Raw genomic sequence first — 15,741 nt, forward strand, 5'->3', positions numbered from 1 at the left:
CTGGCATCAAGAAGAGTGCGCTTCTCTGATCGGCCATTAAAGAAGGAGAATTACTCGTTGTCGTTGTAGGTTGTATTTCTGCGCATTTCCTTCCCTTGTTATGAAAACGGTATCTCATCATATTTCAGGAAAACCGTTCGATTGCTGGTTGACTTCCAAGTATTTAAGACAAGATTATTATTTTCCTGCGAGACAGACTATACGTTATAAAAAGGCTCTCGTCTACTCGGACGACTACCCAAAGCATTCAGCTTGTCCTTAAACAAATTTCACTCTTCAGGACGGGCAGACGAGTGGAATTATCGCGCCCTGTAACTGTGGTGAATTGGTTGACTGTCTTTATTAGTTTTATATTATTACATGTATACACAGTTTAAGTGCAATTTTTCAACAAACAAACCAGTGACTAGTTTGCTCTCTTAATTTTCTTAATTATTTATTATTCATCAATCTTTATGGTTAGTTTGGATAAAATACATTTGTTGAACGGTAACAATCACTATCCCTGGAATATGAACAGATTTATTGTTAAGTCCCTTTGTTATATTTTCACAGTCCAATCATAGTAAAGGACGTACGCGGCAGTTTTAATGCAAATTTTGTTCCACTTAGAATTTGATAATTTTTGGTATCTAGGAAGAACCATCTGTTGTGGATAGAAAAATAATAAAAAAATCATGGGTCACCAGTTTTGTTCATTTTTTATTCGCACTTGAACAACAAGCATATTTCAGCACAATAATAATTCACCAATAAGAAAATAACATAAAAACTAGAGTAAATTAATGAGAAAAGTGTTGAAAACAACCTGATTTTCTCACAAAATATATAATACTGATTTAATTTGACTGCAAATTATTATTTTTTTAAATGAATCCATTTATTCATGTTTTATCATTTTTTAAACATAAACAACAACAACAACAGACATTCACATTTGAAAATAAATAAAATGCATCAAAGTCATTTTTATTTTAACATGACTTCCTCCTCCTAGATTTTTTCCAAATTTACCTAAATGTTTGATGAGTTATGACTTAATACAAATATAAAAAGAAAACAATAGGTCACCAGGGTCGTTTATTCACAAATGCAGTTTAACTGCATGTATTAAAATACAATTTAAAAAACAGTGAAAACCATGTACATGGTGCAGGTCAAAACACATGCTAGTACGTGTATTGCTGTGTGCCAATGAAAAAGTAGATTTTAATGTAAATGAAAACACAAATTATGTGTAACAATATGAGTAAAAGAAGAATAATACAGTAAAATTTAATAACTGAAAACAAGATGTATACACTATATTAAAGAGTCCGTCCAACAGATTTAGGCATGTAGTGAAGCATGTCATTTAATACTTAAAGTCATGCTTTATATTGGTAAATTTAAACATTTGAACTATAAATCTCCAGTAAAAAAACAAGAATACAATTTAAAAAAAGGGAAAAAAAGTAACCCTCAACAGGGCTCGAACCACTGACCCCTGGGTTCATGGAATTAAAAGCCTCCCGCCGATACCACTCGACCACCCACGCGCATGTTGAGATCGGTTGTATTTTTAGCTATATAAGCAATCCTCGTAGTTTCCCAAAATATCGTTTCGCGTCGATACGACGCTTTATCTGTTGGACGGCCCTTTTCAAGGGGAACATCAAAGGTATTTTCATGGACAAAAAATGTCCATTGTTTTACCTTGCGTTTATTGTAAGCATGTTTTTTTGTTCTTTCGTCTTAACATTGTTTACATTCTTTTTCATCCGAATATCCGAAATATATTGCACTTATTTCGCAACCGGCGTTTCAATAAAAAAAATCGCGTGAAACTAAACTGCCGCGAACGTCCTTAAAAAGATTAAACGGATTAAAATGAGACATCCGTTATTGAAACAGGACATTTAGGGTACCTGAACTGTTTACATGGACGAACGCTTGTTCAATCGTTTGGTTAACATATTGAATTAGTTCAAATGAGCCTTCATATAAAGAGCTTTGAGATAAAAAATTAAAGTAAATCTACCACACAACATTCAATTTCACAGAAATATTGCCTTTATTTTATATCAGTTTGCACTGTATAACTCCGTTGTATTTAAATATACTAATAGTAAACTTCATAATTCTAACAAACAATATGGTTATGTCAAGAGAGCAAAAACACTAACTCTCTCTTCAGTAAGTTTGGAGTTTTAATCTTGCTTGATTGCATGTAAAAGCCCTATTGCATGGTGATATTTGATTATGCAAATCATAACTTAAAAAACTATGAAAGATGGGATTCAAATGAAAATTCATATCAAGGTACAATACTTTAATTAGTTGTTCGTAGTATACATGTTTTTATGGAATCTTTGTCCTTTTTGTTTATTTTCTTGTTCCAACAATAACTGTTAGCATTAAATTGACTGAAGTAGAAGTTAATGCTTAATGAGTAAAATGAGATTACATACATAAATAAAATGTTTTCCACAATTTTGACGGTAAAGATCGCGTTTTGGGAGCAAAATGATACATTTGGGGCATTCTGATAACACAGTGATAGCGATTGTTAAGAAATTTGTGTAAGCAGAATCTCAAATTCCAGGTAAATTGTATTTGCTACATTATTTAGTTATTATGGAGAATTGTTGTTATTCATTGTCATATAACATAGTTATTGTTATATTTAATGTGAGCCACATTTATTTGCTTATACTCAAGGTGATGCCTTAATTTATTATTAACATTTTGCCAAAATATTTCTGAAACACTTTCTGAACTTGAAATCAATAAATAAATCAATCGATTTATCGTTTATAAATAAGAAGGATTCTTACAATTTCAAAATGAATATAATACAAAAATGTTCATGTTAGGCTGTCATTTCGAAAATATTGTAATAACAAGTAATTCCAAAATCACGCTATATTTATCATATATTGCAAATTAGCAATTTATTGCCGTACGTGGAATCAGAAATATCACAAGTCTAAAATAAATATTTAAAATGAATGGACACATGTAGTTTCTTTTTTTTTCATGATAAATATATGTATTCAAACGAGTTTGTTAAATGATCTTTTGTTTTTATTAGTGTCATAAATGTCTGAAACACGATATAAAATATCAAGTGTTCATGTTAATTTCATATAATGTTTTCATGAAAACCAATTAGGATGATATTTGATAGACCGTTGTGATATATTTTCAAATAAATAACACAACTAGTGCATGTATTTTCTTTCCTGATAATTGTCTTCTAATATCAAACGGTGACGCGCAATTGCAATCTGGTTGATTAAAATGTTTTCTTTTTGTTCTTCACATGAACATTATAAGTTTGTTGTAGCACATGTCCCATGTTATAATTTTTAATCGAAATTTAAGAAGCAATACTCGTTTTCTACAAATGTACGCCAAAAGCCTATTCAGTATGAAATTAATTCAATAATAATATTAAATAGCCATACAACAGGTATTACTTCCTTATTACCTTCAAATAAATCGTGGAAAACTTTGAGCAAGTGAATATTAACTATTCATTTTATGTATAGAGGAAATGGTATTTGTTATTACTCCGAGTATTCAATAACAGTATAAACACCATCCAATCACGTTTAGAAATCACATTCCTTTAAATATATATAATAATGATAACAACGACTTCCGTAAACGTGTAAGAAATTAATAAAATAATATTTCGTTGTATAATATTTACCGATCCTGTTTTCAAGCGTTTGCGAGAATACTCATTCAAGGTCGCATAAGCGTCAATTTTTAGCCTCGTAATTTTATGGTTCAAAAGCGTAGGCGCATATGTTACCTATCGCGGCTTTGAACACTTAAGAGATAGTAAAAATATCGTACATTAAACGGCTGTAAATTACAAAACATATATATAAGTGTTAAACTTTGAACGTATTAAATTAGACAAATTTGTACAAGTAGTTCTGATTTTAAGGAATGCTATTTCCAATGTTGTTACTTAACTTTAAATAGTTATCCTCTATATATAACACGTTCTTTACCTAATAGTTTTGTAACCGTATACGATGATGCTTATGTTTATATTATTACTATGTTTATCTTTGTGACATGGTTGTATGTGAAATATCCAGTGTTGATACGATGTACACTGTGCAAGTCTGAATACATATTTGTCTTGTATTGTCTTGTTAAAATTATTGTGTTAAGTTATAAAATAAGTATCCCCACAAATGCTCATTTTTGTGTAACGAAACTTTAATGTAAAATAATGTCAAACGTTGTTTCCGTCATAACTTAAATCGCTTTCAGAGCTCTACAATAGAAAATATGAATCCAACAAATACTAAAGGATATTAAAAGACATTACAAAATTAAATATCTGACAATATACTTTCTATTTTATGTAAAAAAATACACGATAGTAGGGATTTCCCGCGCTAAAAAATGTATATATCAAAATTATAGCAAAATCCACCAATTTTGGTTATTTTTATGTTTTATATGAGGAAAAATTGACCCAAATATCAAAATTGGCCAATTGGTGGCCTTATCTCATTTGGTTTATGCCAGTTTATTCTGATATATACTGATAACGCAAGCTTTTCTGGTTTTATGTTGGTTGCAAATTCCATTTTTCACTTGTTTTTCATTTGGGAAAGGGTACATAATTTAATAAGAGAACAATCGTAGATTTGTGGAAACTATCATAGAATCTTTGAAAATTCAGTGTGACAGATAAGACGATTAACATATGTTGCTGCATATTAAATATCACAGAAATGTCTGTTGAATTGTGTGTTGTTCTGTTACAAGTATCGCTACATTAAGAGTGTATTATTGGCAGATGTCTCTAATGAACTCTCGCTATTCATTCAATGGTAATCTGACCACCGACTCACTGACATTGTTAAATATTTGTGTAAGTAAGAGAGCGGAAAGAAGAGACAAATACTGTAACCATTCCTTCATAATTAATCCTTGAAAATGGCTAATTTCGAATCAATACTAGAACTCGTACAGGTAATACAAACTGACGCACCTGGAGATTCGCCATTTTCATAATTGAAGGTATTTGACGTACCGTGTAACGTGGCCTTCCGGTTTGTGCTAGCAAAAAATACGTGGGACTTGATGACGTTATGTTACCCATTTGAGTTGAAACTCAAGAAACATGATGAAGAAGAAACAAGTTTTATATTTCAGGCAAGAGGCCAAATGCCTATATAACACCAATCCATATCGGAAACGTGAAACAGAAACCTTGTTAAAGCTAGTGCTCTCCAAAAGCAAGTCAATACAAAGTATTTAGAGTTTTGACGACATGCCAAACTTTGTTCGCTCCAAGACCCTTGAATTTAACCATACAAATCATATGATTCTAGTCTACTCCGAAAATAAACATCATTGAATTCAATCGTCGAATGTTTTTCCGGTTAATACGTTAAACTCTCTTGTGCTATAAACGTTTCCAGAAAATTAAGGAGACGCAGAATTAAAAGGATAATTTTTATTATTATTAAGTGCTTCCTTTGTTAGTTGCTGAAATAATGTCTATCCACAAAGATTTATTTCGCTCATAATAGAATCAAACAAAATTTGACGAAAATAAACATTGGGATTCTAATCATTATCATCATGATCATGATCATCATTATCATCATGATCATGATCATCATCATCATTTACATCATCATTATCATCATCATCATCATCATCATCATCATCATTATCATCATTCCCTTAACCGTTTAGCGATTTGGAGTGGGTATGAAGGACGATGACACAGAGATCCTATGCCAGTCATCCACTGGGAGGGACGTTTTGTGTTTTGTCTGACGGCCTCGAATGCGACCTTTTTTGTCGTACCCTTGAGCATAGTCGTGCACCGAGAAACGTGCCTATGGACGGGTCTACCATCTTTAGACAGGGTTGCTCCCAAGAACAAGAAGCTGCGCACTTCTTCCAGTTTCGTGCCGTTCACGATGATGTCTGCTCAGTTCACCATGCTCTTCGACTTCCCTTCCCATCAATCCCGTGTGCTCCCAAGGTCTTGGAGTTCACCGCTGGTACCAACAAGGGGATCAATGTCACCAGCGAATCTCAAGTTGAAGATTGGTCTGCAACCAATTATGATGGAGGTTTGATTGTCTAAGAAGTCTTCAAACAACGTTTGAATATTGTATGATTTAACAATATCTTATTGATACACTTATATCGTTCAGTATCATTGAACACGAGTTTTGTACACATCAGAATAACTGTTATGCAATAGAAGATATCTAAAAATTATTTTATTGCAAACTCGTTTTAAATTGTGCTACTTTTCGTGTTGTTGTTTTTTATCACTTTCATAAACAGCAAAATCATACCCGTAAATTTCGCTCTGTCACGACATTACTTCTGAATGGTTTGTTTATATCATATATTTGCAGTTCATTAAATAAATGAAGACATTTTTATTTAGAGTCATGGTGACTCCCATTTCACATTGAAATTGCAAATAAACGTGTTGTCCGATGAATTCTGAATAGTAAAGTCTCACAATTAAACTTAAGAACAAAATAGTTTTTTAATATGTTATAACTATCATTGGTTTCACCACTTGTTTAATGGTCTCTTTGAATGTTTATACCTAATCGTTCAGAAATATCTATGTTTGATAAAAAAATCTCTCTATTTCTTTGGGGTTTATTTTGGTCTTGCGCATTGATTCCATATTTCGATAATATGTTATTAAATACGGACATTTTGAGTTGTGTTGTGTATTCCAAATACGTGGGAAAGACAAAGAATCAACCAAAATAAATACTTAAACATTTTATTTTTGTATTAGTTTTATTTTTTCGCGTTATCTGTTCCTCGAAATCCTAACACGATATATGTTTTTTATACCACCGCATTGATATAACGTTGCCTGATATATTTTTATATCATGGTAAACAGAAAGTTCTTATATCAGTCATCTGTAGAGGATGGTCATATTACTCGAAATCAACTATACAGTAATCATTTTTAGTAAAATCGAATCAGATTCTACAAAACAAACAATTTAATACCAAGATAAATATATTTTAAACACAAAAAGCAACACAAACAGCATAAAACGTATTTTACAAATATTAAGCGCGCGTTCTCATGACGTCATTATTAACACGTCAAACGACAAAAAGTCATATTATTTCCCGCTACAACTGCATATTTTTTGCGATTTTGTTTCACTAATTCTTTAAAATCGGGGAAGTAGAGGTATGATAAACAGAAAAAACAGGTTACTGTCTGATCTTTTTGTACTATAACCATCAACGCTTTATGATTTTGACCGACTGACCGACGAAGTATTGCCAGACCTGATCTACATTATTCGATTGTAATCTTGTATTACCGCATATTTAGTTTTAAACCAGAACGTGTACACTTGAGGAATAATCATAAGATAACGAGTGGATATTACGTAACCAACATGGCTCATGTCATAACGATTAGTGGATTGACACATTGTTACGGCCACTGTTTTTGACAGCTATGACCGAATGCCTATTCACGAGAAAATGAGAATTTAAAAGGCACAACGAGGCAGTTGTCGTGGCTAAACTTTTCGAAGCATTGTTCTTGATAATCAAGGATGTCTGAATCATATTTTGGCATATACTATTACCGAAATTACTCTATGTATTCGAACACTTAAAAATATAATTATTATTCCGAAAATTTAGATACGAAAAGTATTCAAAAATTACAGATGTCCGAACATTTAGAGACAAAACTTAAGGTATCCGAAAATAATAATTATTATGAAATAAATGCAATGAATTGATTCACAGCTAATTAACTCTTCTTTTTCTTCTTAAAGAAATAAATATACCTTTGAAGCTTTGCTAACGCTTGCCTGAAATGATATAGAACAAAACAGGTAAAAACCGAAAACTTACTGCGTCCTTAATAGGACGAAACTGTTTCAAATGCTGTCGGATGAATCCATTATTTCCTACCGGTCTACGCGGTTATTTACCCAATTATGACAATGTAATGATAAATTGTCCTCAGGCATGCACCTGCCAAGTTTTATTACCTTAATCAGGTTTTAAAAATCCATAATCAAAGTGTCACGAGATAACTGAAAACAGGACCGAAGTCTGTAGAATAGTGCGGTAAAATATACTGTCCGAAAATTAAGCGATATTAATTATGGAAAAAAAACATATGTCCGAAAATTAAGAGTCACGAAAAATATTTTTTTTTGCTAAAAAAGAGAGTGTCCGAAAATTCAGAGTAATTCGGTATTCTTGTTCCCTCAGTTTTATGTATTCAATCATGATTTTCTAAGTTTATTTGAACGCACACTTTGGCATTGTATAGTACTGTATTACTGTATTTCTTTTCAAGACGTTTTTAGCTACATTATAAAAATTATTTCCTGAATATAAATGTCATATATAAATTGATTCAAATCATACCCGTAAATTATTTTATTGCGAACGAATTTTGAGTTCACTAAGACGTCGATAATCGTGGTGTCAATAGCAACGGATCTGATGGTTTATTCTGTTTAGTATTTAACATTACTAGAACGTTTTTGAAAATCTATTATTGCAAAACGAGTTGCAATAACTACAATGACATTTCAGCGACTTGAAGGAAAAGCATTTCTACGTGGGAAATAGAAGTACATGACTGTACCAGCAAAATATATGTTACAATAACCAAAGCATGTGTTCACATTTTGAGTTTGCTTGTCGGCTACGAAGTTAGAAATAACAAATGCGGTTCATGATCTTTATTTAAAAAGGTGCGTGGATGTTTAACATGATGTTATGTTGTTGTTATTGTGTTTAAGACCGTTTTCAACTTGTGTGGTTTTATATAACATAAAATTATACAAACTTATTCTTTATATTCAAATTAAATGTTATGTTTTTATTACATTTTCCCCTTTTTAATATGTGTAATGGAAGCTTTTGTAACCAGGGTACTATTTATAAATAAATTAGCAGGATTTAAACCAATATTTTTACCACAAAAAGTGATAAATGCTGTAAGCACCTGTTATTGCTTAACGGCTTTGGGATAAAAAGCAAATAAAACTGAGTAGACGTGTTTGCACGAGTTAAAGGCGACCATAACAGAATACTATGTAATTTACGCCTTAATTTTTTTAAATCGCGTTTATTTCGGAAATAAATGTAATCTTTGTAACGGTACCTCAATGCATTCATGCATACATGTCTGTACTAGGTTATTCATGGAAAACTATACATGGACCGTGCTCTTTGAAAAAGAGGTTTAATGATGTGCGTAAATTGTCGCTCAAGAGTAGCCGTTGAAGTACAAAGTACGCACAAGCTAATCGGGGACGACACTTTCCGCTTTTATGATATGTTCCTTTTTAGGAAAGTCTCTTCTAAGCAAAAATCTAATATAGGCGGAAAATGTCGACCCTGATTGCAGACTGTACAGGCTTATCTGGGACGACACTATACGCACATGCATAAAACCCACTTTTCATAGAGCGCGGCTCACTTACATTATGTCCGTTACAACTTGAATGGCAGATCTCTTAGCTAACGGCTTGGCCACAGAACGTGTGTGAGGATTTGAAATAAAATTCTTTCTACAGTCCTCCCCTCCCCTACCCCTAATATCTCTGAATCAAGTAGTGCAGTTGTCAGTTTATAACAGAAGTGTGTGCAAACGGGTAATGGTTAACTAGTTTTCCCAGACAATGTATGATATGGTATACAGATCGCCGTTATGTGCGCTTAATATTGTTAAAACTGCAAAAAACTGCATCACAAAAAACATCAGCAAACAACGCTCACTTGAATTTGAGTCATTGCCGTATATTTTGATTAGGGGTGAAAATCCACTGAAATGGTTTAATACAAAGCTGATCCATGTAAATTAATTTCATAACCGAGTAACATATCGATTTTAAATAGATCAAGGAAGATTCGAACTTATGCATAATATAAATCAGTGTTATATGTACCTAGAGATTAGTGGGTGGTTGTTTACAAACTAAGTATAACTTGTATTGACATCAGTTGTTTAAAATACTTTCAGATAAAAAAAGCCTCAAATATGATGATTAAGAGTCTAGAAATCTGATATTTATTCTTGTTCATGTTAGGATTGTCAACAGGGATTAAAATTGAAAGCAATAAAATAATCAACATACAAATATAGTTAAAATATTATATAGGTATTGTGTGTTTTCATTTTTGTGACAATATTTGACATCATAATTGTATTTTTGCAATAGGTTTTTTGTATCATTAAATACCTCTTAGAAAGTTATTTGAATGCAAATATTTAAAAAGATATTCCATTAACGTTTTTGTTATATGCAAATACGATCCCATATTATTCATGAGTAGTTATCAGCTTTTAAATATGTTCTTCAATTGCACACCAGGCATTTCAATACAGACGTGAAACTGAGTATTTTAGTCTTTCAAAAATGACTACGTTCATTAAATCAAAATCATTTAATATGACTATATTTACATTAGAGTAAATAAATTGTACGCGGAGTATCAGTTTTAAATTTCAGATGTATACAATATTTTGATATTTTGTCACTCGAATTACAACAAGGTGGATGAATTGTTCGCCAGACTATTGCAATTATGGTATTCAAAGCTATGTATGTAAGCATTGAAACGTTTGGCATATTTAATAAAATGTATCATAAATGAATTGTAATGAAGATAATGGCAAATACATTTTAGAAGACATAAATATCATATATGTATTTTTAATCAACCTGTTAACTATGGCGAACCAGCACTTTGTTTAACGCGGTATAAAGTAAATAACGTATATAGCGTCTCTGATACTGTCAGTAGTTCATAAATTAAATGTATAAAACGATTGTAGTGTAGTAAAGTGTTCGTCGTTTTGTATTATATGGTCATCTAAGGATCAGCGATTTTTTTCGCATTAGACAACTTTATTAGTTAATATTTTTACTTCTGATTTTGAAACTTTTTTGCCGGGTGCCGAACAGAAAGGCAATCTGTTTCATGCTAGATGGGACGGCAAGCAGGGCGTGCCCCGTGTAGAACTTGAACTTTTCACTTTCCGTATGCGAATGCTCTATCCGGTATATTTACGGCAAATGATCAAGCAGTACATTGACTTTTGCAATAAAAGGTTGCCCGCGTGCATATTCATTATGATATTTATCATTTTTGTTTATTGAATGTCACACACATTATTAAATGGATTCAAAATTACACATCTTAATTGTTGAATGAAACGTTATTTGTTAACGGGCGTTATGTTATTGCAACATTTTTCTATTGTTCATAGTATATTCATATTTTCATAGTATATTAATAATCACCAAACGTATGCGCTTCCGAATATTGCAGAACTGAACAAATTGACTAGAACGAAGCACATATAGCATGCATAGTTAGGAATTGATGTTGTTTTTGTAATTGTTTTTTAATTAACACAAACATTTTACATCGCCTTAAACATACTTGTTTATGTTACCAATTACAGGTATGAATAGGAAAACGATTATTAACTCAAAGGCATTACATTATCTTAGCACAACACAGAGAGATGTTTCAAAGTTTTACCAAAGCGCTTTTGTTCTGCAGTGTTAACAAATGAATGTTCATTAACAATAAGGTTTTTACAGAATATGTATATTGCTGTTTAATTTTGTCGTTCCTGTTAATATCCATTTCATTCGGGGACATGTTACAGAATTGTTTTCAATTGGCAAGGATAAGTAATACTTTTATTTAACACTACGGACTATCTGAATTCATGTAAGACATTTACTATGGTACAACGAAACTAGGTACTCTTGTAATCTCGTCTACCATTCCTTGTCGGTTCGGGTTGTTGCTATAACCCTTTACAACTTTGATACGAAGTTTTAGGCATTTGTAGTCCCTTAGAAAGTTACCTTTTATTAAAGACCTTTCTTACTAGATTCAAGTTTTATAGGCTTCAGTTCCTACCATTAGATACTGCTAAGCAGCCAGCAACATTAAAGCTGAACAGAATACAAGTTTCTCACAGGCTGTTCTGGTGTTATGCTGTTTGCACATAGGCATTGTTACTTTGCTTCTGAGTTGGAAATGGTTAACGACGGCAAACTGTGTTTAGTTGCCTTATTTGCTACCGAAATTCAAGCTGTTGTGGAATAAGGTATAGTTTAATCAAATACTTGTTTTCTCGCATCCTTACAAATTATAGTTTTCTAGTTTCTGCAACAAAATTGTATATTACAAACCTTTCACGACTAAATTGTATTCAATATCGGTTTTTAAACTCATCTCTTTGTAATCGTCTTGAAGTTCGTAAACGTGCATCAATTTATGTGCGCGCTGAAAGCTTCTATTAAAAGCCCTTGTCGCTACACAATGAAAACGCAATCATGACTGATACGGAAATATTGGCTGACCTTGCAAAACATTAAATGTATTTCGGTAAAAACAAGTACAGCTCTAATTTAAAGTTCTTTCTATTGTTCGTGAGTCTAGTTAGTAAATTATGTAGGATATCAGGGACGCAATCCGGGTCCTTAAATAATGCAGCCTTAAGCACCGAAGAACCCCATTACATGAACTTTTAGACGAACTGTGTGCTAATGCGTATGATATTTCGGTTTTTGTCGTAACGCCTTGTTTGCTGTTCTTTTACCAGTAAGCTACTTAAAATTGTAGTATTGGAACATAATGCTAAAGTTACAACGAAATGAGTCCGATGGGGATTCCAGTGCCTCTTATTCACGTCGTCAAATATTAGCGTTGGTGTCTCAATGATGAACTGAGTGCATGGTAACCGTTCCCTTGCTTAAGAATGGTTAGCAAATCTTTGCAAATATTTGCACTCCCATGCATCGAGATGGTGTCATCTGGCGGAATCATGTTTACACAACAATTTAGGACACACCGCGAATTTTTGGCAAATAATGGCGTATTTGGCACATGCAAAAAACACATTTTAGTTCTGCCTTCGGCGCAATTCAAGAAATCGAGCCAAAATAAAACGCCAATCAATTTCATGTATTGCCTTCATTTGCGCACATATTTGATCACGAATGTGGCGTTTGTTGGTTTCGATTTAAAAAAACTAGTAGGTTTAAACAAACACCTTTAATTATTATGTTATTCCTTTAAAAACAAAACACTGACTTCATGGATTAATATATTTACATGAATTATTAATTTTATTTTTATTAAATGTAATTTTCATTTCATTGTATATTGGATATGATTATCATATATTATAATCATATTAGAATAGCAAATGGTTACCAAGAACAAGAGAAATAAGTTCGTGGTTTTACACCTGTCTTTACCTACAGCAAGAAAATACTTTGCAAGAAAATTCTTATTAACAACAACAAAACAAAACATTTATTTCGGTTGAGGTTAAAGACCTATAAATATAAGAGAATTCGGTTCAACAAAACACATATCCCCAGTTCCAAAAATATAAATCAGGGTTGGAAAAACAGTACGCAAACTTATCGCAGATCACTTATTCAGCACCGAGGAATTATAACAATCTATTAATACCAGTTAATTGGTCACTGATTCACCAGAAAATCATACCTAGAAACGTACCAAACAAAGAGACACCGATTAATACCAGTTATTACTTTTGTGGAAAACTCTCTTACGGGAAGTCCGGAGATAGCCGACCTATCACGATCGAAATCACACCCCTATTATCAGTATTTAAGCTTCATGCAAACCGTATTTTCTGTCTCGCTTTACATGTATGATTCTTATAATTATTTACATTTTGGATATTCATTTGTTGTTTGTATTATTTTACTAAGTGCGATAATTTATGGTTAATTACTGATTTTAGTTTATTTTGGTGTTATTATTATAATTTATAACATTATATTGTTTACTCTACAGGATTATTCGGTATGTAAAGATTTGTGTAGAATTTATAACTTGACCGCCAACTGATATAACAAATATTAAAATGTAGGTTTATTATTGTTAGTTATTGAAATCTTTTGTTTCTGAAAATGACTATAGAAGTATTCTATTTCAAATGCTATATGACATGCTATTATAAACTGTGCATGTAGATTCACATGTATATTATTTGAAAATATTATATTTCTTTGTCTCGCTTTACAGAAATAAAATTGAACTGCCTTGGTAAGATCGTTGGCTTTTAATTATTATCATCAAACCATCAGGCATGGAACATATATATATATATTATTTTTTAATAATTAGAGCTTAACGCGGCAATGGAAATAACATTTCATGAATAACATTAAACACACGAAGTAAACATCAAGATATCCTAAAATATCCAAAGGATCCCGAGTAAGAAATAAAATATAATCGGTAGTAAATAGGACCGGTTATAACTCAATAAAAATGGTTTCTAAACAGGGACACAGTAATATTTCCAATATGATTTCCGTTTATTTGGCTTAAAGGTCACAAGTGACTAGTATAACCACTAATTGCTTTAAACGGGCGTAAACGTTTTATTCGGGGTCTGGGACTGGCTACATATGGTCGTACAATGGGTTTCGCATCGCGTTTAGTTGCAGATTGTTATCGGTATTGCATAGAAAATCCGGTGTTAACACAACAGGTTGCGAGGTTTTCGTCTGTGTTTATTATCAATCACTTATAAATCACCGACCGGTTTGCGAAAGTTCGGCGACGGTTATGGGGACCTAGGGCGATATCCGTTATTTCTAAATCGCTACGTACGAATTCTAAAATATTTTATTAAATTGTATACTGTTAAACAAACTAATTGTATATGATATAGGACAATATATTGTATTACAAACATTGCTGAAAATATAATACGATGAAACAATTGGATAACCAAAGTACGAGACTTGCTTCAAAATACGAGAGTTGCCGAATTTCAAAATGAACAAAATGAATTTGTGTGGGTTTTTTTCAAGTACATGCACGATTTTCTCGAACAATTGTTTTTGCAGTTGTGTAATATACTATACTTTAATGCAGTTAGTCATTTATAGTCAACATGCTTCTGAAGAAAATTAGTGAAACGGTGACTGGCATTTTTTTAGGCCTTTTGTGATGCAAATGCAGTTACAGAAGCATTCAAAATTAACTGAATAAGATGGGTCATGCTATTTCTTTGGGAAGTATAAGGGATATTCGACATGACGCTACTTTACCGCGCAGTTCAACGCCTGGTGGTGCTACCAATTCAACTTCAAGTAGACGTCCATATAAGGTCACACCTAACGTTGTATGCAACATTCGTAGCTGGATCTTTGAAATCAATCCGCCGACCCAGAAAAAAATGGCATTGGACACAGTAATGTCCAAGGAAACAGTATACTACACCATCGGGAATGTTTTGGAGGCAAAACTACGGAAGAAGTGGAAGGTCATCAGCTCAACATGACACAGATTCAGAAGCACAGGGCCAGGTCTTTGAAGCGATATATAAAGCTTAAATTTGGATAGTTGAGAGATTTCGTTACATCTGACGATGCGATTTATTAGCTTGGTGGCAGATATGGAAGAAGAGTATGTTATGTCAGAATGGGAGAAAACGTTTAAAAGAAACTGAAGTTTGTAAAACGTGATGCGTTTTCCAGTTGCTTTATTGCGTGGGCTGCTGTATCGTCTAGAGGTAAATCAGAGACCAGAATAATTCCCAAAGGGACTAAGGTAAACTCAGAATACAATATCAAAGTTCTGAAACCATTTATACGAAAGGGTGTTCCGAGACTCTTTCCGGAGGGTAAACACGTCATGACGTTCCATCAGGACAGTGCAT

Source organism: Dreissena polymorpha, chromosome 5 (genome assembly GCF_020536995.1).
Source record: "Dreissena polymorpha isolate Duluth1 chromosome 5, UMN_Dpol_1.0, whole genome shotgun sequence".
Lineage (NCBI taxonomy): Eukaryota > Metazoa > Mollusca > Bivalvia > Myida > Dreissenidae > Dreissena > Dreissena polymorpha.